At 45.8% G+C, this 25,584-nt stretch overlaps 1 protein-coding gene across 3 annotated transcripts in view; it reads left to right on the top strand.

Moving 5' to 3' along the window:
- BRD3 (bromodomain containing 3) overlaps window positions 1-25,584 on the top strand; it is a 132,232-nt gene that overhangs the window by 5,633 nt on the left and 101,015 nt on the right. For 2 of the 3 annotated variants that reach the window (XM_029611600.1, XM_029611598.1), the window contains exon 1: window positions 5,367-5,512. The exons of the other annotated variant lie outside the window; for it this stretch is intronic. The gene's annotated coding sequence lies outside the window, so the exon portion shown is untranslated. Of the gene's footprint in view, window positions 1-5,366; window positions 5,513-25,584 lie in introns of those variants that run through there. 3 annotated transcript variants of the gene reach the window in all.

Here is a 25,584-nt window from a genome sequence, read left to right as displayed (position 1 = left end):
GGAATATGGGGATGTTAGGGGATCTAGGGACATACAGGAGACTTGGAAGAAGTATCATTGTGGCTTTATCAAATAGGAACAAGATGATCGAAGGAAGTAGTTTATTGCACCCATACAGATCTGCACAATTTTACTCCTATGGGAATTCTGTATTCCCAAGGAGAATTTCTCATGGTAGCTGCACCATTGCTTCGCTGAGGCCAGGAGGAGGAGATGGCATCAGCCATACAGGCTAAAAGAAGGATGATGCAACCTCAGCTGAATCAGCCTGGGTGGGTCTGATGAAAGTGTAGACTGAAATGGCCCATGTGGTCCACAAGAAGGAGGCATCAGCTGAATCAATATGTGTGGTCCAGAAGAAGGAAGTGTCATCGCCTGAATTAGTCCATGTGGGCCAGAGGTAGGAGGTGACTTTGGCTAAATAAGTCTGCATGGGCTGGAAGAAGGAAGTGTTGGCAGTGGTTGAATCAGCTCACACAGGCCAGAGTTGGCAGGATTGGCCTTGTGAACTGGACGATGGAGAAAGTGGTGTACATTGAATTGGCTGCAAGGGCTGGATGGAGGAGTTGCCATTGATGGTGTCGGCCAGAAAAAGGAGGAGGCAAATTTGGCTGAATAGGCCTTTGTGGACTGTAAGAAAAGAAAGGCAGCCTTTGCTGAATTGACCCAGAGCAACCACAACATTAGATGGGGAGGATTAGAGGATTATGGGCTTGGGCTTGAGGGGATGGTGGAAAGAAAAAATGGTGAGATCAGCCCTGGAAGGGAGAAAGAGTATGTGAGGATTGGCTCAGACAGGAGAGGGAAGAAAGAGTGCTGAGATTGGCCTTGGTAGAAGTAGAGAGGGGTAGGATCAGGCCTGGGAGGAAGAGAGAGTGTAGTGGGGTTAGGGCAGAGGGTGGGAGAGAGGGGGAGAGAGGGGGAGGAGTGGTGAGGTTGGACATGAGAATGAAAAGGGGAGGGTAATGGGGTTGGGCCTTGGGGCAGGAGAGAGGGGAGATGAATGGAAGGGGTCTACAGCTTTTAAAGTACTTCTGGGAGAAAGTGCACCAAAAATATTAAAATTCTGCATTTTTTTTGAATAATAACTTTATTATGTATTCTAGTTTATTACTCAAAGGCAGAGATTATATTATTATTTTGACAAATTATAATGTGCAGAATTAAAAAATAGTGTGGGAGTAGTATATTACTTCTATTATGAAGTGGGATGGTGTTGGGGGAAAAGGGGAGGGAGATGAGCACTATAGGGAGAGGGTGAGAAAGAAGAGCTTTATGGGGAGAGATGAGCTGGGGAAAGAGGAGTGGAGTGGGGTGTCGTCTGTTTCACAGATGGTGAACTTTTGGACATATACAAAAAATATAAGTTAAGTGTGTTTTTTCAGTTTCTATTTTATTTTTTACAAAAATGTTTTACTGAGAACCATAGCTCGAATGCAGCTGTGGCTACCTCCTGGTGTTGTCGGACTCGCATGTATTTCCTAGCGTGGTCTCTAGATGGTGCTAATGGCATGTAATGGCCACCACAAACAATCCACAGCCAACCACAGTCAATTGTCTTGAATTCAGCTCTTAACACTGGGTTCTTCCTGTCAGAGATTTCAGGGGTATAGATAACATGCAAAACATTATAGGAGATGCAAATGAAATTCAGGCTTCTCAGGCCGACATCTGAAGTTATAAAGGACCAAGTCCAATAACCAGCGAGATTTCATTAATCTCGCTGTGACAACTCAATAAGGGTCATGGCAATTATAAGTGACATTGCATTCTCTTCCAGCCACTGAGATGGCTTCTGTGGGGCTGTACATAAGAAAGTGCTAGCTGCTGTTTTCTTTATTTTTATAATTTGCAAAAATAGTTTTCCACAGTTTATTTATAAATCAATAAATTGCAACCTTCCCCCTCCTCCCCTTCAAAAAAGAAAAAAATCACAAGGAGAGAAACTAACACACTGATTTCCTCTGGTGTCTTTTTTATTGAACTAACAATATTTTTTAAACAGCTTCGAGTATTCACAGTCCATTCATCAGGTCAGTAGCAAATGAGCAGAATCTGCCTAGGAATAAGTGACAGTAACAGAAAAGAGACAGGATAGGACCAGCTTCGGTGTCATGAAACCCTAGAAATAGGAAAACTGGAATTTCTTAATCTACACTAGCAAAACATTAAATGCTGCAGCTGAGTGTGGATAAATCCCATACTGATCTCACCATTTCTTTTTATGGAAACGAGGGAATGCAGATAAAAAAAAGTCTCTTGTTGCATCTCCTGAATGTTGTTATAGAAGCCCAATAGGGTTGGCAGGAAGAGGAGGAGCAGCAGGGTACAGCAAGGTGTGCAGCTGTAGTAATAACAGAGTAAAAGGAATGAGATAAACAAGGGGTTCTCTTCCTGCACGAGCATTTGGGATACTTTGTGAGTGACAGATATTACTTCCAGGCATCTGGAACACAGGAACCCTAACATCTGCTTTTTTTTTTTTTTTAATGAAGATATTGAGTCAAATCAATCCAATGACGGATTTTGGGATTTTTTAGACGTAATTACTCACATTTTCCAAATCTGAGCTCAATGCAAGTTACAATTCAGATACTTAGTTACAATTCAGGTACAATAGGTATTCCTCTGCCCAAGAGGACTTACAATCTAACAGGGTCATTTATCAAAATGTATTAGGGCGTTAAGGCCCTAATGTGCGTGATAACGCTGTAACGCACGTAAATAGTACCACATCACAAAATGTGTATGCAAATTTAAAATTAATATTCAAGTGGGAGGAGTTTGGGCATAGTGAATGGAAATGAGGATCAGTTAACAGCACACTATCCCAGGATTTAACTACACCTTTTATCTGTATGGAAAGGAGGAGGAGAGAGAGAGCCTCTGTGAAAACTCACTTATATTTGAACTTTTTGTACCAGTGAAAGAGGGGGCATTATGCACTTGGGGTGAGGCGGGGGGGGGGGGTAGTTTTACATACAGTCATACGTATGCATAGCACATTTACCATCTGTGAAGATTTAACGTAATTTGATGAAAGGAGTGATGAAAGGTGAAAGAAGAGTAGATTTGTACCATGTTCTCTCTACCTAGCTTGATGCACTCTCTACCTAGCTGCAATCAAGCTAGATAGAGAGTAAATGGTATACTCTTCTTTCACCTTTCATCACTCCAAATCACGTTAAATCTTCACTGATGGTAACTGTGCTGTTTGAATGTATGTCTGTGCATGTAAAACTGCACCCCAAAACAACCTCACCCCGAGTTACTAGTGTCCCCTCTTACAGTAGTATAGTTAACTTCTCTCCCTCTACCCCATGTGCCATTTTTTTTTTTAATTGGAGTATTTGTGGGAGAAGCATGGCTGCTCTAACACTAGCTTAATCCTTAATTTCCTTTTGAGATTAACTAACCAGAATGATGATTATGGGTTGTCACTGCTGATCACACCACTGTAGATGTTTCAGAGAAGGTATACTGATAATAGGTTACAGCAAGGAGTTACTTGCAACTCAATGGGCATGAGGTACAAAAATCAACATGAAGTTTACCCTGTATGCAGCACAATTTAAAACATCTGACAGGTATGGGGCAGGCCTGATTTTACTTCCACTGCATTTTATTGGTTAGATTAGCTCTAGTGAGGACCAGATTGTTTTTTAATTTTGATGTCAAAGTGAAGACTAGTTGAGCTTGAAGAGGCATATTTATTTAAATTTGATACCGTGTCTTATCATAGGAAGCCTCAAGGTGGGTTACAATAAAAACTGTACTTAATAAAAGTGGTACATACAATGATTCCAAGGATACCATTCAGTCCCACCATGTCCCTAAAAATCCCTACATAGCCTAGTGTGAAAAAATCCCAGTCCCAACAATTCCCATTCACTTCCACCTAAGCCCTAAAAATCCTATTTCATAGTATAAGTAGATCCTGAAATCTGTGTGTAGCCTTAACTTTTGCTACTGTGGTGACACTGATTAGGTACTTTGTCTGCCATCCTTTTACTGCTATCTCATTCTCTATCTGATTTAACATAGTCTTATTACTTCCATTGGGAATAAAAAAAAAACACATGGCAGTAGGTGCAGCACATTTTTTTAAATGTATATTCCGGTTTTCGGCACTTCAAGGTGGATTACATTTAGGTGCTGTAGATATTTTTGTGATTAAGGATGTCTGTGTGGCCTTGGGGGTGGAGGAACCCAGAATTCAGATGAACTTCTTCCTTCCCCAGTTCAAAGTTGGCCTGGAAGCCATGTTATATAAACATCCCAAATATTTGCAAACAAATCTCCACCACAGCAATAATCCTCTGTGTACATAAATGCGTTACACTTTTTAGGATGTATCTTGTTTAATGAAGCTTGGCATAACTATCATTGGCAATTCTTCAGTTGACCATGAGGCACAGGAATCTTCTGGCTTCTGTGAATAGATTTCCAAAATATTACAGGAAGTATTCTGGGGCAATAATGCCCTCAAAAGCAGTCTTCCTTTATTAGAGAATGTGATTCTCAGACCGACCACTGAATAGGCGTATGGTACACATAACATATGAACATTGATTTTCACTTTTAACAAAATGTCAAGGGAATTTTTTAAATTTGGTAGGTAATTGATTGAAAAAAAGTATTTCTTATTTAGCAACTCAAAGACAATGGGGTGAAAATTTTCACTGATGGTTATACTGTTTTGTGAAAAAGAATAAAAACTGCCCTTGTTGACTCAGCTATCAACTATCCCCCTTTTAGTGTAAGTCTGCTCTATTCATATTTTATATGCTGTTAATTGAAATATTAGAATCTGTTTCTTGAAGCCTGGAAAGCACTACTGTACTATCTTTAATGCCCAGTCAACTTTTTGCGGTTTTTCATTGACATAACCAACTTTAACTTATCTCACACTAGGGTTACAACTACTGCTAAAAATATATATTTGTAACTATGTTTTTCAGCGTGACTTTAACCTGCGTCTATACAAACTGACTGTAGACATTCCGAGGGCACTGGTCGCCTTTTACCTTATCCGACTGAGGAAAGTAAGCTCTCACATGGAGGAGGAGGGGGGAAATGGGCTTTCCCTTTCACAATATATTTCTTCTAGAAGGACTACAAACCCAAACTTTCTCCACACAATTACTAAAAACCAGTTCAACTGAAAGTCAAGTTTTGCTTTGCTGTTAGGGAAGCATGATTAAAGGTGTTACAAGCCACTGAGCTATCACTAACCCCCTACTGTTTCCTTTTCTTTTCCCCACTGGTCCCACGGGGGGGAAATATGGCGGCGCCGGTTTTGCTGGAAGTTGTAGTAACTCATGTCGCCGACGTCCGTTTCCTCTAGTGTCTCACGCTTCCCGTTAAGACTACAAGTCCCAGAAGGCCCGGCTCCGGCGCGCCTGCGTGCTAACGAACTTGGGCTCATCTATTATGCTGCCTTGCCGAGGATAAAAAGAAGAGCAACTGGAGAGACCGTGAGACAAACGTTGCTGGAGCTGCCGAGGGAAAAGTAATCCATTTCATTTTCCCGGTTTTTTTTTTGTTAGTGCTCGCTTGCAATGGGGTCTCGGTACACGGGCGGGGGGGTGGGGAGGTGGACGGGAAGCGGCTGTAAGCCCCGGGCTCGGGTGGGGGAGACGCTGCCCGGGTCCGCAGCCTTTGTGCACTGCCACAATGTAACAAAGCCAGCTCGAGATCTGCTACATTGTGGCTGTTTGCGCTGATGAGACGCGGCGCTCGGTGGCCGGGGAAGGAGACGCGGTGGAGGTGGAGGGACGCCTTTTTTCTTGGGAGCTCTCTGCCCTCCTGCCCCCCTCCCCGGGGAGAGGGCCTCATCTTGTGCTTGTTGCAGCTCCGGCCGAGCGGCTGCCGCTGGAAGCTGCACTTCCATTTCTCACAGAAGGGATTTTTTTCCCCTGCCCGCCATCTTTTGAAGGGGAGAGTTGGTGGGGGGAGGAGGAGGAGGAGGGCTCTAGCAGAGGCACCGGAGGCTTGGGCTTCCTGACTGCCTGGTTAGAGCCGCAGGCTGAGCTTCCCTCCTCCCCACACTTGGATGGGGGAAGGGTGGCGGCAGGAGCTGCTGGCCCGAAGTGTGCCATACCTAACCTCACACACACTTCCCAATTGCGGGTTATTAAAAACAACCTGGGGGGAGAGAGTAAATATTTAACTATTATCTTTAAAGAAAAGTAAACAAAATCTTACTTCGTCTTCGGCGAAGGTTTTAAGAAGCTTGCACAGAAGTAAATAATGTCATTTTTTTTTCTTTTTATTAAGATCTCGTTCCATGTCCACTATCTTTTCACGTCCCCAAACTTAACTTGCAAATATAACCTTGAACAATTTGATGTATTGGGGTAGTTGATCTTGTCAGTCTGCATGTAGCTTTCCTTGTGGAAGATGCAAGGTGACAAGAGTGCTTTGAATGTATTGTTACACTGGCTTCTTGTCACCTTATTCAGAATAGATCGAAATACAGTTTTTTTTGTATATCCACCTACAAAGAGATTAAAGTGTTTTGTTTTTTTAAGTTTTTATAAAACAGCAAAATTCCTGCACAGTCAATCAGTTGTACATTTTTCTAAAACACTTGGTGTTGTGTATTCTGCATGCTTACTAAACATTTGTGTATAGTTGCACAGTTTACAGAGGCTCTTCCCTTAATTACAAACTATAGTCTGAACTTTCAAAGCCTGGAGTGTGCAAAAACCGGGGGATACGCGTGTGGCTGGGCCATACCTGCGCTGAGCGCATTTTAACAACAGCCCAGCCACGTGTGTATCTCCCAGTACGTGCTGGGCTCCTTGAAATTGGTGGGTTCGGGGTGGGGGCCGACTGGTCAGTGGCCATTAGGCCCTATCTCTCTGTGAAGTGGGTTCCGGCAGGCCAGTGTGTGGAACTTACTCCTGCTCAGAGGAGTGGGTGAATTCTAAAACAAAAATAAATTATGAGCGAGTAGGTGTAGGTGGTGGGGACAAGCTGGGGAAAAGGGAGGAAGGCTAGGTAGGAGGGAGGGATAGGAAACTTCCCTCCCAGTCCTCTCCTTAATTGAAGCAGACTGGGAGGGAACTGGTGTAGGTCCGATTGTGTCTCCACGCGGTTTTTAAAACCTCTCCCCCCCTTTGCGCGAGTGAGATGCCACCCACACGTGCGCAGGCCGACGTTAAAATTGGGTGCGCATGTGCGTGTGGGAATCATATTTTTAGAACATGCACACGGCGACACGCTCGTTATAAAATTGCCATGTCCATGTGCGCTCGCCGGGAACCGCGTGCACTTGAAAATCTACCCCTATGCTTCCAGAGTATATTTATAAATAAACCTGGAAAAGCTGTGAGGGACCTAATCATTCACATTTTAAGGTAGTGGTACTTGCTGTCACCCGAGGAACCCCAAGTAAATGTTTATGGGAGAGAGAGAAAAGAGTACTTAACTGTGGTTCCATGCTTTTTCATGATAAAAATGTTCTGGAACATAAATGCTGTGTTCCAGGCTTTGAAAAGCCACAGGTAAAAGAAGTCTGTATTGGGGGAACCTCATACGCTATGCTTGATCCTGGGCCCTGCTGTTCAGCAAATGGCAGAGGCTTTCTATACCCCATCCTATGCATTAGGGCAGCAGTGTGTGCTGCTTGCTCAGTTTTTAAGTTTGTGTAAGACCTATACAATATTTGACTTTCACTTAACTAGATAATCCAGCCATTTTTCTCTCTCGTTTTTCAGAATTAGTAGTGAAATACTTGAAATATTGTTTCCAGGCCACCTGTTTCCGAGAGTTTTTATTTAGATCTGTAGCCACAACAATTTTTTTTTCTCTAGGCATCACTGCTGCTTTATGGTCACAGCTGTAGTTTCTATTACTTTATTAATTTTTTTCATGTACTGCTTTCTCCTTACCATGGCTTCTTTCTATTAAGGATAAAAACATCCTGCTCATATTCTTGTTGCACAGGCTGTGTACTTAAGTGATAATTCCAGGTGGTATCCTGAAGTCAACACTGTGGTCACTTGGAAAATTATTTGGGTATCTGCTGGTATGGGCTCTGTATACAATGTTCTTACTTATTAGCTAAATTCCACCTAGTTTAGGAGTCTATGTACCCAACACTTACTTTCCCTTATAGACACAAAATAAGAATAAACTCTTAGTACATATGGACCATTAGAGTGTGACTCTTAACTGTTTACATCAGCTTGGAAAACTATGGAACTGAAGAGCAGGAAAAATGATTTTCTTCTGCCTTGACACCAGGCAGGTCACAAGTGCTTTCAATAAACGTAGGTTGTCTGATTATTTCAGGATACAATTAGTCCATGAGCTGATATATTAAGTATTACGGCAGTGATGTGGTTTTACGCTGATACAAAAAAAAATTTGTAAAAATTGCTGTAGCTTTTTCTACAGCAGTGTGTTGTACCTAAGCCAGCCAGTTTCTAGCAGTTCATTGCTGTAATTAACATGAATATATAAACGGCATGGGTTGGCCAAGCTGTGCTTATTAGATGTGAGCACTGGGGTTGTATCTGCTCTAGAAATATACATGGCAAGGTGCCACATCTGGTGCAGGCAAGGGGTTTTCAGGTATGCTTTGTGTAGGTGACCGCTGCCCTTAAGATTCAATCTGCACTAAAAGACTATGTTTTTACGTGAGAGAGTGTTGTTTTCTCCCAGCTTTTTAGATGTAATACTGTGGACAATAATAGAACCTTATATTGTGCCCCTAGCAAGGAGATAGTGCTGGAAGTCATGTCCTTAATATGCAAGATCCCCTAGCTTTGGGCTAAACATTGTGGCTTCCAGCAACAGTGACCTGGGAAAGAAAGGCTGAACCTATTAGATCTCAGAAGTTAAGCAGGGCCAGCCTTGGTTAGTCCCTAGATGGTGACCGTTAGGGAAGACTAGGTGCTGTGAGCTGCAGAAAGCAATGGAAAACCTCTGCAGGGTTTTATTTATTTATTAAATGTTTTCTGGCGGCAAGAAAAGTTCAAAGGCAGCAGAGTGTGGCCATAACCACCCAACTTGCAATAAATACCCAGAAACGGGGAAAATCAAACTGAAGCAAGGGATAACAGAATAAAAAAAAAAGGCTAGCAATACAGATGAGTTTAAGTAATGCATACCTCACTTTAGATCTAGGAAGGAAAAAAGTATCTAATGCATGCTGTGACCCTGTGTAACCTGAGTGAGGCCGTTCATCTACTTATATGCTGTTATAGAGAAGAGAGAGTAGTTCACGCTATTAAAATCTTGCTGTAAAATTTGCTGTCCTCCCCCCCCCCCCCCCCCCAAATATTGTATTTAGGTGTGTAGATACCCTCCCCAATAAATATGGCTGTGTGTAAAGCTGAAGCATTGTTGTATTGCGTGAACACTGCTGTTTTGTTTTTTTTTTCTGCCTTGATTCGCTGCTGTTTGTCTTTAATTTAATTTATGTTTTGATTTATATTCTGTCTTTCATGACCGGTCAGCCACTTCAAAGCAGATTGCGTTTGGGTACTTGCAGGCATTTTCCAATACCCTCAAGGATTTTTGATTGGATGGTGGGCTGGTCGTGGTTTTACTGTGCGTTCGTCACACTGATGCAGTGGAGTGATGTCTGTGAAAGGTAGAAATCTGTAGCACTTAGAGAAGTCCATGCGCTTTCATAAATTATAACCTGGTGAGATGTAAATAAAAACATTTGCCTACTTCTGTTTCTCCCATGTGCCTGCAGAAATATGTATGTGTCTTCACAGAGGTGTAAGCTTTGGTGCTCTTCCTTTTTTTTTTGGAAAACTAAAATGATTATGGTTGCATTCTCACTATTTATTATACCATAACCAAATTGATATATCTACTGTATTAAGAAGGATGACCCCTGTGCTAGCCATGAATTTTGATTTAAGTTGCAACTTCACTATGAAATTTACAGTTGAACAAATTGGTTTGCGTGGCCACTGCATATGGCATCTGACAGTTGCTGTAGAAGTTCTGCTGCTCAGGGACCGCCAAGGATTTGCTTCTATGCTGTTAACCACCATAATAGGGAAACTGATCCCATCTTCCTTGCCTCAGTTTAGGAGTAGGTGCCCCGAGGACTTTCTCGCTTCTTTTGCTCCTGTTAGAAAATTGCCAGTGAACAAGGCCCCTAGAGACAGCTACAGTCATTGTGTAGTAAATGTGACTGGGATGGGTCCAGTCTGATTATAGGATAGTAACAATTTGGTGAAATTAATCTGTCTCTTTCATGCTGTTTGGATGTTAATAATTAGACTGGCCAGTAACCTTCCATAATTTGCTTTGCCTCAAAATACCAAATGTCAACTATTTTGTATGTGAACATCCTGTTTGCCCCATATCTGGTATGGTGTTTACAATGTGATCTTTTGACTTTGTCCTAGATGGCTTTTCCATTGTATACTTCTTGTGTACCTGTCATTTGTTTTGGCTTTAAGGGAAGGAGAGAGAACAAGCTGTTGGAAACAAAAAGCAAAGTTTTTTTGTTTTTCTTTTAGGGAAGAGGCACGTTAAATTGATAAAATATTGGCCGCGTCTGCTAATTTGGGATGCTGCTTGTTAGCTTGCAGATTGTTTGATTGGGCATGGGTGCTTTCCAAAGAACTTGCTAATTTTATAAGACTGGCATGTGTTTATTGCTGCTCACTATAACACAAATATGTAGAAGGGGGGAGTCAAGCTGAATTTCAGTTCACCTTATTTATTGCCGCCTCCTCGTACGTTCTTTTCTTTGTGTTAGAGTGGTGTGATACCATGGGTGGTGCTATAATATTGTAGCGACATTCTGGATTTCTGTCTTTGGGCTGTGGTTTGTTTAGTGGAGCAGCCTCCTGGTGGTGGGGGGAGAGTGGTGGTAAACAGATGGCTCTGCTTGAAGACAGGTGAGCATGCCTGGATGGATGAAACTGTTTTGAGAGTGGACTTGGATAATTTAAATAATTCTGGTAGTGACTTGTTATAAAAAGCTTAAACTTGAGTCGTTTTCAGTATATGCTTCATATCACCCCAATGACTCAAAATGTTTTTTTTTTCCTCCCCAACTCATCAAGGTTAGAGGTGTGGGATTTCCGATAGATTACCTTTCTTGAATGTCTCCAACCCAATTAAATATTTTTCATTTGCTTTGTACCTGTGGAAAATCTCTGAGCTTGATACAGACAGAAATTATTGGTCTGTGAAGGTGATTTTTATGTATTTGAAATTTGTGGTTCTCCATTTTTGGTTGCACACATGTGTGAGATTCTTTGCAGCATATGATTTGGATCTGTTCTTTGTGATTGCATTGATAGGGAAGTTGCACAGCATTGGCGCTGGCTGAGAACATGCATCTTGTATTGGTCAGAATGCTTGTTAAGGATACCTGAGCCTTGGATGAAGACCCCCTGCTGCTGCTGATTGTATTGCAGCCGACTCCTGGGAGAAGAAATGCACCCCACAACCTGCTCTCTGTTTCTCATGTGAATTCAGTGAAAATTACCTGAGAATTTCAGTCCATCATGTAGAGAAGCAAAGGAGGTGTCTGTGGATACATGGACACCTGGAGTTGAAAAGAGTGGTGCTGGCAGATGTGGGGGCTTAGAAATGCATACTAAGCATTTTTCTTGTAGACACAAAATTGGGATGAAGTGCTTGGTACATTTGGTCCCTGGTATGCCACACCTTTGCTTCTGATTGTGAAAGTTAAAGACTCTTGGTGGTGTAGTGCTGAAGTTAAAACAAAAATAAACAAGCTTAGATCCTCTCCTGTGGTTAGTTGTATATGCTGGGTAGGCAAGTGAGATTGATGGAATGGCTGTCTTTTGGTCTGTGAGTAGTATATGATGTGTATGTTTTTATTGACAAAGGGATGCATATATTGCACAGAGTGTTATCAAGGGGAAGAGAGAATCTAGTTCATTTGCAGGCTTTTCCGCTGAGGTTAAGGATAGAAATTGAACGTCATTACTCTAGACTGCATCACTGCTGTATTGTGTAGGTATAAGAAAATGTTGAGCAGATTCTGATTTTTTTTTTCATTTATTGAAATGATGTAAGATTGATGAATGTAATGTGGAAGCCCAATAATTTTATGGTGGATTTATGGACTACATCTGTGAAAGTTACTGCTTATGAATCAATTCGGTTTAGTTTCAGGGGCGGTTCTATAATGAGGCAGGGTGAGGTGGCCACTTCATGCGGCAGAATTTTGAGGCAGCAAAAAATGCCCCTCTCAGAATGCCACTGTGGCGTCAGCCTTACGCTGTCTCAGTGGCATACCAAGGGGGGGGGGGGGGGGGCAGCTCACAGCAGGAAGATTGGTGGGGCCATGATGCCATCACGGCCCGAAGAAAAAGTCGCGTCCAGATGCTGCTCTTCCCTCCTGCCTGTGTGACCCTGGAAGAAAAACATTGCTGGAGCCACACGGGCAGGAAGGAAGAGGAGCATCTGCCACATGCAGAAGAGGAGCTGTGTCCTGTTTGTGGCACGGCCACCGCGGATCCCACCTTGCAGCGGCCCAAGAAGAGGCCCAGAAGTGAGAGAGAGGCTGAGGCCGTGTAGTGTGTATGAGAGTGAGTTGAGAGCCTGTATGTTCAGTGAGACAGCCTGTGAATGAGAGAGCCAGAATGTGTGTGTGTGAGAGAGCCAGAATGTGTGTGTGTGAGAGAGCCAGAATGTGTGTGTGTGAGAGAGCCAGAATGTGTGTGTGTGAGAGAGCCAGAATGTGTGTGTGTGAGAGAGCCAGAATGTGTGTGTGTGTGTGTGAGAGAGAGCCAGAATGTGTGTGTGTGAGAGAGAGCCAGAATGTGTGTGTGTGAGAGAGAGCCAGAATGTGTGTGTGTGTGTGTGAGAGAGAGAGCGAGCCAGATTGTGTGGGCGTGTGTGTGTTTGAAGAAAGATGAGAAGACAACTGGTGGAGAAAAAAGAGACCCTGTAAAAGGAATTGGCAAAAGACCAAGAAAGGGAGGTTGGGGGGGGGGAAAAAAGCCTATAACCAACCGATTAGAAAACTAAGATCAGACAGCAAAGGTAAAAAAAAAAGTAATAATTTTTAGCAATTGGATATGTCAGCTTTGGGAATGTGCAAGAGTAGCACATGCCGATCTTGCAATGTAAGAGATCAGCATGGAGGACTGGAAGCCCCACAAATTTTTAATACCACGGGGCCTGCACAGAGGAGGCAACAGAACCAGCTTCAGTGCCAGTAGCAGCGATTGGCAAGACCCCAGTAGCCACGTGGCAGCAGTAACAGTGGCAGCAGAGGAATGAGGGAGGTTCTGAAGTTGCTGGCAAAAGAGGGGAGGGGGGTCTGCCTTCAGTATGTACATGTGTATGAAAAGGAGTCTGCTTGGGGGTGGGGAGTGTGAATGAATGGGTGCCTGCCTTGGGGGTCTGTGTGTGTGTAAGAATGAATGTGTGCGTGCCTGTGGGGTGGGGGGAGCAGTGTGAGAATGAATGGGAGCTTGCCTGGGTGTGTATGTGAGAGAGCATGTTTGTGTGTGTGTGTGTTTTTGAGAATCCAGGGGAGTAAGAGCTTGTGTGTAGGGGATGGGGGAGAGAGAGGGTCTTAGTGTCTGTGAGAGAGAGATGTTGTGGGTGTGTATGTGTGTATGTGACAGTGTATGTGTGAGAGAGGGAGGATAAAGTTTGTGCGCCCTCCCCCCCCCCAATCCACAACAATTTTAGGGTGACTGGAAATCAAAAGATAAGTATGGAGAGTGGGGAATTTTTTTATTCTTATTAGATTTAACTGATGAATATTATTTGTCTTGTTTTGAAGTATTTTATTGTGTTTTTGAGAACATTTAAAGTTTTTTGATGTCGTGTTCATCAGCCATTTTGAAATATTTATTCTTTCTATTAGTATAGTTTTACTATTATGATTAATGTTATATTTTTTGATTTATTATTGTTTTATGAGGAATGATGGTGTTTCTATTTTTCCATTGTTGCACTGCTTACAGGTCTGGCTTCATGCAGTTTCCAGTTCAGTTTTTGTCTGCACATTTCTGTTTATATTGTATTCTGTATTTGGTGTCGATCCGTCTGTGTTCTACATACATACATACATACATACATACATTCATTCAAAAGGACGTATTTTGCTGGCATGTAGTTTGTGTAGAGATGCAGCAGCCTGACTTATTTTGTTTTCCAAATAGGAGGTGTATTGGTGTTTTAGAACTTGGTGTCATATTTGTAGTGTTGTCTTTTCAAAGGGAGGGTTGTTATTGCTTGAGTGCTAGCATTTACTGCTGTTTTGGTATGGGAGGTTTATTTATTTAAAATACTTCTAGGCCGCTTATAGCAAACATATTGTACTAAGCAGATTACAATGTAACCATAAATTCCTGAACATACCCAGATCAGTCCAGAAAAGTGGGTTGTATATCCCTACCAGCAGGTGGAGTCAGAGAAAAATTAGAACTTTGGGCACTGCTACATAACGAGAGTGCCACCTGCAGTCACTCAGTATTTCTCTGACTCCAGCGGGTGGTACAGATGCACACCTGCAGTCTTTAGTTATATTTTTTATTTAGTTAGTTTGAATTTAATTTTTTGGTTTACGGTTGCTTCCTGAGGTGTTAGGCGCCTTCGTGGGCCATCCCTCAGTAGAAGCTGGGTGTCTGGGGAATTGGATATTCCTGTCAGGGTTTCGCCAGCCACAGTTCGGTGTCTGATGACCAGGGGCTCCTGGCTACTCACCACCGTCTCTGCTACAGCTGCTTCCTTGTCTCCTGCAACAGCTTTTCTCTGTGTCTTGGTAAAGTTTAATTTAAAAAAAAAGCTGTTTTCACTGCTGCTGACTGACAGTCTTCAGTGCTGAGGTAAGGAGAGGAGCAGGAGGGACCGGGTCTTTTAAGGCCGGCCGGGGAAGCTGTCAGAACTGAGGGGAACACTGCTCGGGGCTTGGAGGAGAAGTCCATTACCTACTATTAAGTTCACTTAGAGAATAGCCACTGACATTAGCAATGGTAACATGGAATAGACTTAGTTTTTGGGTACTTGCCAGGTTCTTATGGCCTGGATTGGCCACTGTTGGAAACAGGATGCTGGGCTTGATGGACCCTTGGTCTGACCCAGTATGGCATTTTCTTATGTTCTTATGTTCTTATTCGCCGCTTCCCTGCTGGGGGCCTTGCGATTTCACTATAGACATGCTCCTTTCCCGCGGCACGGCTGCACGTGTTTTTTTTTTTCCTTTAGCCCACAGCAGGAAAAGTTTGTTTTTTCCGGCCCTGCTTGACTGAAATTTTCTCTGCGTTGCGGCACCGAGCGTTTCTTTCTTTCTTTTTATTTTTTTATTTGCGCCCTTTTCTTTTTCACTTCAGTCTATTGGTGCGCTGCTGCAGATGGGACCGAAAAAAGAATCTCAGGCCTGCCGCGCATGTGGGTCAAGCGGCCAGGCGTTAGATGCGGCCTCCTTAAGCGCAGCGTGTTCCCCGGGGTTAGAGGGCTCTTCAGGGCTTCTTGCCGGAACTTCTGTCTCGCCTTCAGCTTCGCGGGAAGAGGATTCTCCGCCTGTTCTAGCCCCGGTGAGGGAAGACCTCACTGGGGGAACTGATATCACCCCAGCCGACTCTCCAGTGGGGGAGGGGGACCCGGAGGGGTTTTCCCCAGAATTTGTCGTCCTTATGCACCAGGCTTTCCTGGCAAGGAAATGCTCAGCGGTAAAGCGGCCCGGTCTCCTGGGGGCAGGTTCGGACCCGCCTGAGAAAGGAGGTTGGGGTACGGCCCCTAGTCAGCGCCTCCCTGATCAGGCTCACCCCACAGGGGATTCTCCCCAGGGTAAGCGAGATCTGATCCTGGGGTATGGAGCGATGCCGGCATCTGGGGTAGTAGGGGGCGGAAGACCGGGATCAGTGGCCGAATCTGGCTGATGTGGAAACTGATGATCCGGATGAGCCCGATGACCCTCCTGCGGAGGGGGATGACTCCAGTGTGGTGAGTTTGTTCAAGCGGTATGAGTTAAGACCCCTTATTCCCCAGGTCCTTGAAGTTCTGGGACTTAAGGTTTCTCAAGAAAAGTCTGACAACGAGGGCATCAAACCAGTCCCCGACAGCATTAGGGGTCCCACAACATCTTTTCCTCTGCCTAAGAAGGTTCGTAAACTAGTGACCCAGGAGTGGAAGACTCTGGATTTCAGCTTGAAGGTGGGCAGAGCTATGGCGAAACTGTACCCGTTATCGTCTGATGTTTTGGAGTTACTGAAGATTCCAAAGGTGGATGCCGCGGTCTTGGCAGTCACAAAAAAGACCACTATCCCGGTTGCTGGGGTGGCTGCCCTTAAGGATATGCAGGACTGCAAGCTGGAGATCCAGTTGAAGCGAGCATTCGAGGTTGCCGTGCTAAGCCTTCGGGCAGCGGTTTGCGTTAGCCTCATGCAGAGGGCCTGTCTGTGTTGGGTCCAGGAGATGGCTGCCGGGGCAGGTACAGGCGACAGTGGGGCTCTGCAGTCTGCCCGCCTAGAAGCAGGCATCGCTTATGTTGCAGATGCTTTGTATAATCTGGTGAGGACCTTGGCGAGAGGTATGGTGTCCTTGGTGTTAGCGTGGCATCTCCTCTGGCTGCGAAATTGGGCAGCGGATTTGTCCTCCAAGTCCCAGCTTTGTAATCTACCCTTTAAGGGTAAGCTCCTGTTTGGGGAGGATCTGGATCAGCTGGTAAAGCTGCTTGCCAAATCCAAGGGCAATCGGTTGCCGGAAGATAAAAGATCTTCTAAGAAAGTCTTCCCTCCTCGAGCTAGGTTTTGGGACTCTCGCCGCTTCAGAGCAGGTAGATACTCCGCACCTCCTGCTTCTAAACCTGCTTCGAGGCACCAGCAGTCCTTTCGAGGGGGTTGCCGGCCCGGAAGAGATTCAGGACATCTTGGTGCAGGAAGTAATAAAAACCCCCAATGAAGCCATGAGCACCCATTCCATCGTCGAAGTTGTCGGAGGCAGATTATCCAACTTTTACACGGAATGGGCCAGAATTACATCAGACCGCTGGGCCTTAGAAGTGATCAAAGACGGGTATGCACTGGAGTTCTCGCGTCCGGTCCAGGAGGTTTTTGTGGAATCCCGAGTGGCCTCAAGTGTTAAGCGAGAGGCGGTCCGGGTGACTCTACAACAACTTCTCGAGCTCAAAGTTATTGTCCCCAGTTCCAGAGGCTCAACAGGGATGAGGTCGGTCCTTTGTGGTCCCCAAGAAGGAGGGCACGTTTTGGCCCATCCTCGATCTGCAGAAGGTGAACCGTTGCCTTTGGGTTCCTCGTTTTCGTATGGAAACCCTGAGGACCGTGATGGCCACGGTTTGAAAAGGGGAGTTTCTTGCTTCTCTGGACCTCACGGAGGCGTTTACACATTCCGATATGGCTGAATCACCAGAGGTTTCTGCTGTTCAAGGTCTTGGGACGACACTTCCAATTTCAAGCCCTCCCAGTTGGTCTCGCAACAGCTGCTCACACGTTCACCAAGGTGATGGTGGTGGTGGTGGCGGCCTTCCTTCGTCAGGAGGGAAGCTTGGTCCACCTGTACCTGGAAGACTGGTTGATTCGCGCGAAGTCTCGGGAGGACTGCGAGAGATTGGTGCACATGGTGATGTTCACATTGTGATCCCTAGGTTGGGTAATCAATGTGCAGAAGAGTCATTTGGAACCCACTCAGTTGATTTATCTTGGAACACAATTCGATACCTTGCTGGGCAAAGTATTTCTAGCGGCGGACTGAATAGGGAAGTTGCAGGAACAAATTCATTCCCTTCTTCGAAGGAACAATCCCACAGTATGGCATCATCTTCAGGTCCTGGGCTCCATGGCTTCAACCTTGGCTTGGTTCTTTAGGTGTTCACTCACTTAAGACCTCTACAGCATGCGCTTTTGTCTCGCTGGAGCCGGTGTCTGAGCAATTCCATCTACCAATGCCTCTACTTCCGGAATCCAGAGCCATTCTGTCATGGTGGCTGTCACTGGACAATCTGGAATGGGGGGGTGAATTTGGACACTCCGAATTGGCTGATAATCTCCACCGATGCCAGCCTCTCAGGTTGGGGGGTGGTGTGTGCAGACAGGTCCGCCCAAGGGCTCTGGTCGGCGATGGAAAGATCCTGGTCCATAAACCGGCTCGAGACCAGGACTTTTCTTCCCTGTATCCAGGGCAGAATGGTGTGAGTCTTCTCGGACAATGCGACAATGGTAGCGTACATCAACCGGCAAGGCGGGACTCAAAGTCCCACCGTAGCACTGGAGGCACGTCTTCTGTTCACCTGGGTGGAGCGCCATCTTGAGGGCATTGCCGCATCCCATGTCGCGGGAGTAGAGAGTATGCAAGCCGATTATCTCAGCCGTCGGCAACTAGACCCAGGGGAATGGGAACTATCTCTCGCGGTGTGGGAACTCAGCTGGATCTGATGGCAACACAGGCGAACGCAAAAGCAGTTCGTTTTTTCAGCCGTCGCAGAGAACAGGGCTCGATGGGCATAGATGCACTCGTGTGTCCTTGGCCCACGGGGATTCTTCTGTATGCCTTCCCGCCCTGGCCCCTCATAGGTCGGCTTCTCATTCGCATAGAGTGGCACCCGGGAAGGGTGATTCTGGTGGCACCGGAGTGGCCACGTCATCCGTGGTTCGCGGATCTGGTACGCTTGGCTCTAGAGGGTCCACTTCAGCTGGCTCATCTAACTTCAGGGGCTCATCTAATGCATCTAACGTCAGGGGCCCATATTTTCGGATCGGGAGGATCGCTTCTCTCTCGCGGCTTGGCTTTTGAGAGGTGACGTTTACGCTTGAGGGATTATTCAGAACAAGTCATTTCCACCCTCCTACAGACGAGACGTCCAGCCACCTCTATGGCCTATGTGAGAGTTTGGAAGCTTTTTGAGATGTGGTGTCAGTGTTCCTGCGACCCTTTAGCGGTGCATGTTCCTCTGGTGCTTACTTTCTGCAACAGGACCTCGCTAAGGGCTTGGCGTTCAATTCCCTTCGTGTACAAGTTGCAGCTCTAGGTGCCTTGCAGGGAAACTTTGATGGCTGTTCGCTGGCAGCACATCCGGATATTGCTCTGTTTCTTAAGGGGGTCAAACATTAGTGCCCTCCCATCCGTTTGGTGTGTCCAGATTGGAGTTTGAATTTAGTCCTGCGAGTTCTATGTGGCGCTCATTTCGAGCCTCTTCGTGGAGTTTCCCTGAAAGATCTGACTTTGAAAACTGTGTTTTTGGTGGCCATTTGCTCGGCCGGTCGGATCTGAGTTGCAGGCGCTGTCTTGTCGGGATCCTTTTCTTCGGATTTACGACGATCGGGTATCGTTACGTATGGTTCCGTCCTTTGTCCCTAAGGTGGTTTCAGCCTTTCACGTCAATCAAACTGTGGAGCTTCCAGGGTTCCCTAACTGGTCCCAGGAGTCTTCTCAGAACAGAGACCTTCATCTTTTGGATGTGCGGCGTGCCTTATTGCGTTATCTGGAGGTTACCAATGACTTCAGATGTTCCGATCATTTGTTTGTTCTCTTTGGTGGCCCAAAGAAGGGGGACAAACGTCAAAGGCGACCATATCTCGGTGGATTAAGGAAGCCATTTGCGCAGCATACATAGCCCGAGGGCGTCAGGTGCCTTTGGATCTCAGAGCTTAGGCTACTTCCTGGGCAGAGTGTCAGTTACTGTTGCTTCAAGAGATCTGTAGGGCAGCGGTGTGGTCGTCTATTCACACTTTTACGAAACATTACCGATTGGACGTTAAGGCTTCTGATGAACCGTCCTTTGGGGAGAGTATGCTTTGTGTGGGTCTTTCGGGTTCCCACCCAGTGTAGGCTTGGATACATCCCACTTTTCTGGACTGATCTGGGTTTGTTCAGGAAATGAAAATTGGTTCTTACCTGCTAATTTTCGTTCCTGGAATACCACAGAACAATCCAGAGGCCACCCCTTTCTTCAGATACCGAAAGACTGTCATGGTCAGAACCTGCTTAAGTTTTTTATTGTTGAAGCTCCTTTTTTGCAGACATTTATGGAGCAGTTTTTAGCAGTTGTTCGGTCTGGTTTTTGCTAGCGGCGAAGGGATAGTCTGGAAATTTGGTTGGGTGCTACCCTTCGTTATTTAGTTCTGTTAGCATGGGCTTGGGTACAGGTCAATACTGAGTGACTGCAGGTGGCACTCTCGTTATGTAGCAGTGCCACCTGTACTGTGAGGAAGCCCAGGTAGAGTTGGCCTCACCGGACTTTGCTAAGCCAGGTTCCTCCTATTCAGAGGATGGGTGAGTACCCCTGGGACTGCATTATCCATAGGAGAGGGAAATTCAGAGGCACCTACCTCAGTACCTCCTGGGCTAGGTATGGACCTGGATGCCTTCTCTTGGGTGGAATTTTTTAGGGCCTTCAAGCCTTCGTACAGGTACAGTCTGCTACCTCACTTGCCCCTGTCTGGATGGATTTTCAGCCAGTAAGCCCTCTCTCTCCCAGGCCTATTGGCAGACCTCAAGGCATGCCTCACTATGGGTATCCCTAGCAGGAACCTGGACAGCATGGACAAAGAAGAGGATACAGGTTCCTTGGAAGATGGGGAAATTCAGCCTTGTTTAGAACTGTATCGGACCATGTTACGGTTTTTCCATAGAGACATAGTAACATAGTAATGGCAGCAGAAGAAGACCAAAATGGTCCATCCAGTCTGCCCAGCAAGCTTCCCAAGGTGTAGTAACTTCTGCTCCGTGCAGGTTACCCCCAAGCTTTTTTATTCATTCCCATCTTCTAGCCTTTAGGGATCCACAATGTTTATCCCATGCCCTTTGAAATCTTTCACAGTTTTAGTCTTCACCACTTCCTCCGGAAGGGTATTCCAGGCATCCACCACCCTCTCCATGAAGAAATATTTCCTGACATTGGTTCTAAGTTTCCCCTCCCTGGAGTTTCAAAATTGTGACTCCTAGTTCTACTAAATCGTTTCCAATGGAAAAGGTTTGTTGTTGACCATGGATCATTAAAACCTTTCAAGTATCTGAATGTCTGTATCATATCACCCCTGCTCCTCCTCTCCTCCAGGGTATACATATTCAGGTTGTTTAACCTCTCCTCATAAGGCATTTGATGGAGACCACCTACCATTTTGGTTGCCCTTCTCTGGACCGCCTCCATCCTGACTCTGGCCCTTTTGCGATGCTGTCTCCAGAACTGAACACAGTACTCCAGGTGAGGCCTCACAAAAGACAAATTGCTGGCCCTGGTTTCCCAGACCCTGAAGATGCTGGGAGTTCCTTAGGCGGACTCTATGACGGAACCAAAGAAGAATCCCATTCTGATTTCCCTACAGAAAGCCTATTGCTACTTTCCAATACTGGAAGCCATCCAGGAGTTGATTGACCTGGAATGCGATGCCCCGGAAGCAAGTTTTAAAGGGGGCCGAGCATTAGAAGCTCTATACCCACTGGATCCGGCAGTGAGAGCATTTGTGTTTCCCTAAAGTGGATGCTCTGGTCTGAACAACTATCCCAGTGGAGGAAGGAGCGGCCTTAAAGGATGCACATGATAGATGTAGTTCATCTTTAAATAGGCCTTTGATGCAGTATCAATGACCGTACAGATTGCTTATTGTGCCCTGGTAGCTAATTCATGCCTACTCCTCTCTAAGGAGGTGGATAACTTGTGGGGTGAATTCCAGAGCGGTTATGGAACCCGCCACCGCCTTTATAGCTGGCAGGGGCTCTGATCTAGTCCGTATTTTGGCTAGAGGAGTGGCCTCTGTGGTGTTAGTCAGAAGACAGCTATGACTGCAAAACTGGTCAACAGATGCAACTTCCAAGGCAAATCTTACAAAGATGCCCTTTAAAGGATCACTCCTTTTTGGAAGTGAATTGGAAAAGCTGGCCAGTAAATGGGGCGAATCTCTAGTTCCCTGGCTACCAGAAGATAAGAGAAAGCAGTTACATCGCCCCTCGCCTATGAGGGGTTGATCTAGGGGCTTCCAACACTTTCGCCCCAACAGAAACTTGACATTTCAGAGGGGCAGGCTCGGGTTCAGGTTCGTCCTGAACCCCCCAATGAAATTTTGCTAACCCACCCTTGGAACGAGGAGATAGGGGGTCGAATGTCCCTCTTCTACCAGTGGTGGGTTGAAATCACTTCAGACAAATGGGTACTAGAGGTCATATAGGAGGGATATGCAATAGAATTTCACAGCATTCCTCGGGGACACATTCATGAAGTCTCCTTGCCACTCCCAGCATAAGAAGCAGGCAGTAGAGACTACTCCTTTAAGGCTCCTCAGGATGAGGGCTTTAATCCCAGTACCTGCACCCCAGGAAATTATGGGGCGTTATTCCATCTATTACATCATACCCAAGAAGGAAGGTTCCTTTCGCCCCATCCTGGACGTTAAGAGCATCAACAGACATCTATGAGTGAATCATTTCCGAAGGGAAACCCTATCCTTCATGATAATGGCAGTACAATCGAGAGAGAGTTCTTAACCTCCCTGGACCTATCCGAGGCCCACCTACATATTCCTAAGCTTTGCGGTACTGGGTCACCATTATCAGTTCCAAGCACTGCCCTTTGGCCTAGCCACCTCCCCCAAAATATTTTCGAAGATTATGGTGGTCGTAGCGGAAGTATTGAGAAAAGAGAGAATCCTTGTGCACCTGCACTTGGACGACTGGTTGATCTAAGCCGAATCCATGGAAGAGAGACTCCGGATGACCAAAAGAGTGACCTCCTTGTTTCAGGAACTCGGTTGGGTCATAAACCTGAACAAAAGCAATCTCAAGCCCTCCCAGTCCTTGGAATATCTGGGAGTCCAGTTTGACACCAAGCAAGGCAAGATCTTCCTTTCGATCACAAGGATAAGTAAGTTGATGTTCCAAGAGCGTTAGCTGATGACATGATACGCCCTACGGTGTGGAGCTATCTCCAAGTCGAAAACGCGCGTCCAACTCCCCAAACATAATAGTGCCCGCAACATGCAAATGCATGTTAATGGCCCTATTAGGTATTCCCGCGTGATTCAGAAAGCAAAATGTGCAGCCAAGCCGCACATTTTACTTTCAGAAAATTAGCGCCTACCCAAAGGTAGGCGTTAATTTCTCCGGGCACCGGGAAAGTGCAGAGAAAAGCAGTAAAAACTGCTTTTCTGTGCACCCCCCAACTTAATATCATGGCGATATTAAGTCGGAGGTCCCGAAAGTTAAAAAAAAATAAAAATTGAAATCGATCCTTGGCTCGCGGGTTGAAAACCGGATGTTCAATTTTGCTGGCGTCCAGTTTCCGAACCCGTGGCTGTCAGCGGGTTTGAGAACAGATGCTGGCAAAATTGAGCATCGGCTGTCAAACCCGCTGACAGCCGCCGCTCCTGTCCAAAAGGAGGTGCAAGGGATGCGCTAGTGTCCCTGGGGATTGACACTCTCTTGTTAAGACCTGGCCAGGAGAAGAGTTGCTCTACGCCTTCCCTCCATGGCCCCTTTTGGGCAGGGTCATTCGCAGACTCGAGCACCACAGGGGATTAGTCCATATTAGGTGCTACAACCCAAGAAAGAGATCTAGGTGTCATAGTGGATAACACATTGAAATCGTCGGTGCAGTGTGCTGCGGCAGTCAAAAAAGCAAACAGAATGTTGGGAATTATTAGAAAAGGAATGGTGAATAAAACGGAAAAGTCATAATGCCTCTGTATCGCTCCATGTTGAGACCGCACCTTGAATACTGTGTACAATTCTGGTCGCCGCATCTCAAAAAAGATATAATTGCGATGGAGAAGGTACAGAGAAGGGCTACCAAAATAAGGGGAATGGAACAACTCCCCTATGAGGAAAGACTAAAGAGGTTAGGACTTTTCAGCTTGGAGAAGAGACGACTGAGGGGGGATATGATAGAGGTGTTTAAAATCATGAGAGGTCTAGAACGGGTAGATGTGAATCGGTTATTTACTCTTTCGGATAGTAGAAAGACTAGGGGGCACTCCATGAAGTTAGCATGGGGCACATTTAAAACTAATCGGAGAAAGTTCTTTTTTACTCAACGCACAATTAAACTCTGGAATTTGTTGCCAGAGAATGTGGTTAGTGCAGTTAGTATAGCTGTGTTTAAAAAAGGATTGGATAAGTTCTTGGAGGAGAAGTCCATTACCTGCTATTAAGTTCACTTAGAGAATAGCCACTGCCATTATCAATGGTTACATGGAATAGACTTAGTTTTTGGGTACTTGCCAGGTTCTTATGGCCTGGATTGGCCACTGTTGGAAACAGGATGCTGGGCTTGATGGACCCTTGGTCTGACCCAGTATGGCATTTTCTTATGTTCTTATGTTCTAATACTAGTAGCTCCGGATTGGCCCTGGAGTCCGTGGTATGTGGACTTGTGGAGACTCCTGGTGGAGACTCCCTGTGCCTCCCACTGCACAGGTTCCTGCCTAAGCAGGGACCGGTCCTTCATGAGGATCCAACTAAATTCTGTCTTGTGGCCCTTCAGAGAGCTCGCCTGATGAAGTGAGGATATTCTGTGGCATTAATTGCCACTTTATTCCGTGCACGGGAATTGTCTACATAAGTGCTACGTAAGTGTCTACTTAAGTGCGGGTATGGAGATTATTTGAGGTCTGGTGCAAGGAATGAGGTGTTCTCCCCTCAGGTGGAAATAATTCCACTAATTCTGGAATTTTTGCAGGCAGCTTGAATAAAGGTTTGACACTTAACTCCTTGAAGGTCCAGGTAGTGCTCTCTTCTGTTTCAGGGGCGAGGTGAATGGAATCCACCTGTCAGCTCATCCGGATGAGGCTTGTTTTTCTGAAAGGGGTGAAGCACCTCCTGCCACCTCTGTGGTGGCTGGTTCCCTTGTGGAATCTTAATCTAGTATTGAAATTTTTGGCAGGGCCCTCCATTCAGCCACTGCACAGTCTTTCCTTGCATTTATTAACCTTTAAAATGGTGTTCTGGTGGCTATATGCTCGGCACATCACATCTCCGAACTACAGGCAATATCGTGTGGGAACTGTTCCTCTGGATGACTCCAGGAGCATTACAGTTCATACTGGTCCATCCTTCTTGCCCAAGGTAGTCTCGTAGTTCCATTTGAATCAGTCCATTTCGTTGCCAACCCTAGTTAAGCACAAGGACGTGGAAGAATGCCGCCTCTTCCATCAATTGAATGTCAGACTTTTGGTGCGGTATCTGGAAGTTTCAGAACCTGTCAGAAACATGGACCGCCTGTTTGTCCTTCATGGTGGAAGGAAGCAGGGCAAACCAGTTTCGCGGGCTACCATAGCTCGCTGTATTAAGGATGTGGTCATGGGAGCCTGTATGGAGGCAGGAAAGCCATTACCTTCTCAGGTTAAAGCTCATTCCACTAGGGCTCAGGGGGGATTATAGGCTGAAGCTCCCGTCGATATCTGCCGAGCAGCGACGTGGTCCTCCTTGCACACCTTCTCCAGGTTCTATCACCTAGATGTACAGGCCCGAGAGGATGCAGCCTTTGCAAGGGCGGTGTTAACTGGACCACGAGCAGCCTCCTGCCCTGATCGGGAGTAGTTTTTGTATATCCCATTGGTCCTGAGTCCATCTGGTTACATGCTAGGAAATGGAGAAATTAATTTAATTTTCCTTAGTGTAGACAGATGGACTCAGCATGCCACCCACGGCTGCCCAAGAATG

This window comes from Rhinatrema bivittatum, chromosome 8 (assembly GCF_901001135.1).
Source record: "Rhinatrema bivittatum chromosome 8, aRhiBiv1.1, whole genome shotgun sequence".
NCBI classification, from domain to species: domain Eukaryota; kingdom Metazoa; phylum Chordata; class Amphibia; order Gymnophiona; family Rhinatrematidae; genus Rhinatrema; species Rhinatrema bivittatum.
Note: the sequence above shows the minus strand (reverse complement) of the source record. Positions and strands in the feature narration are given on the sequence as shown.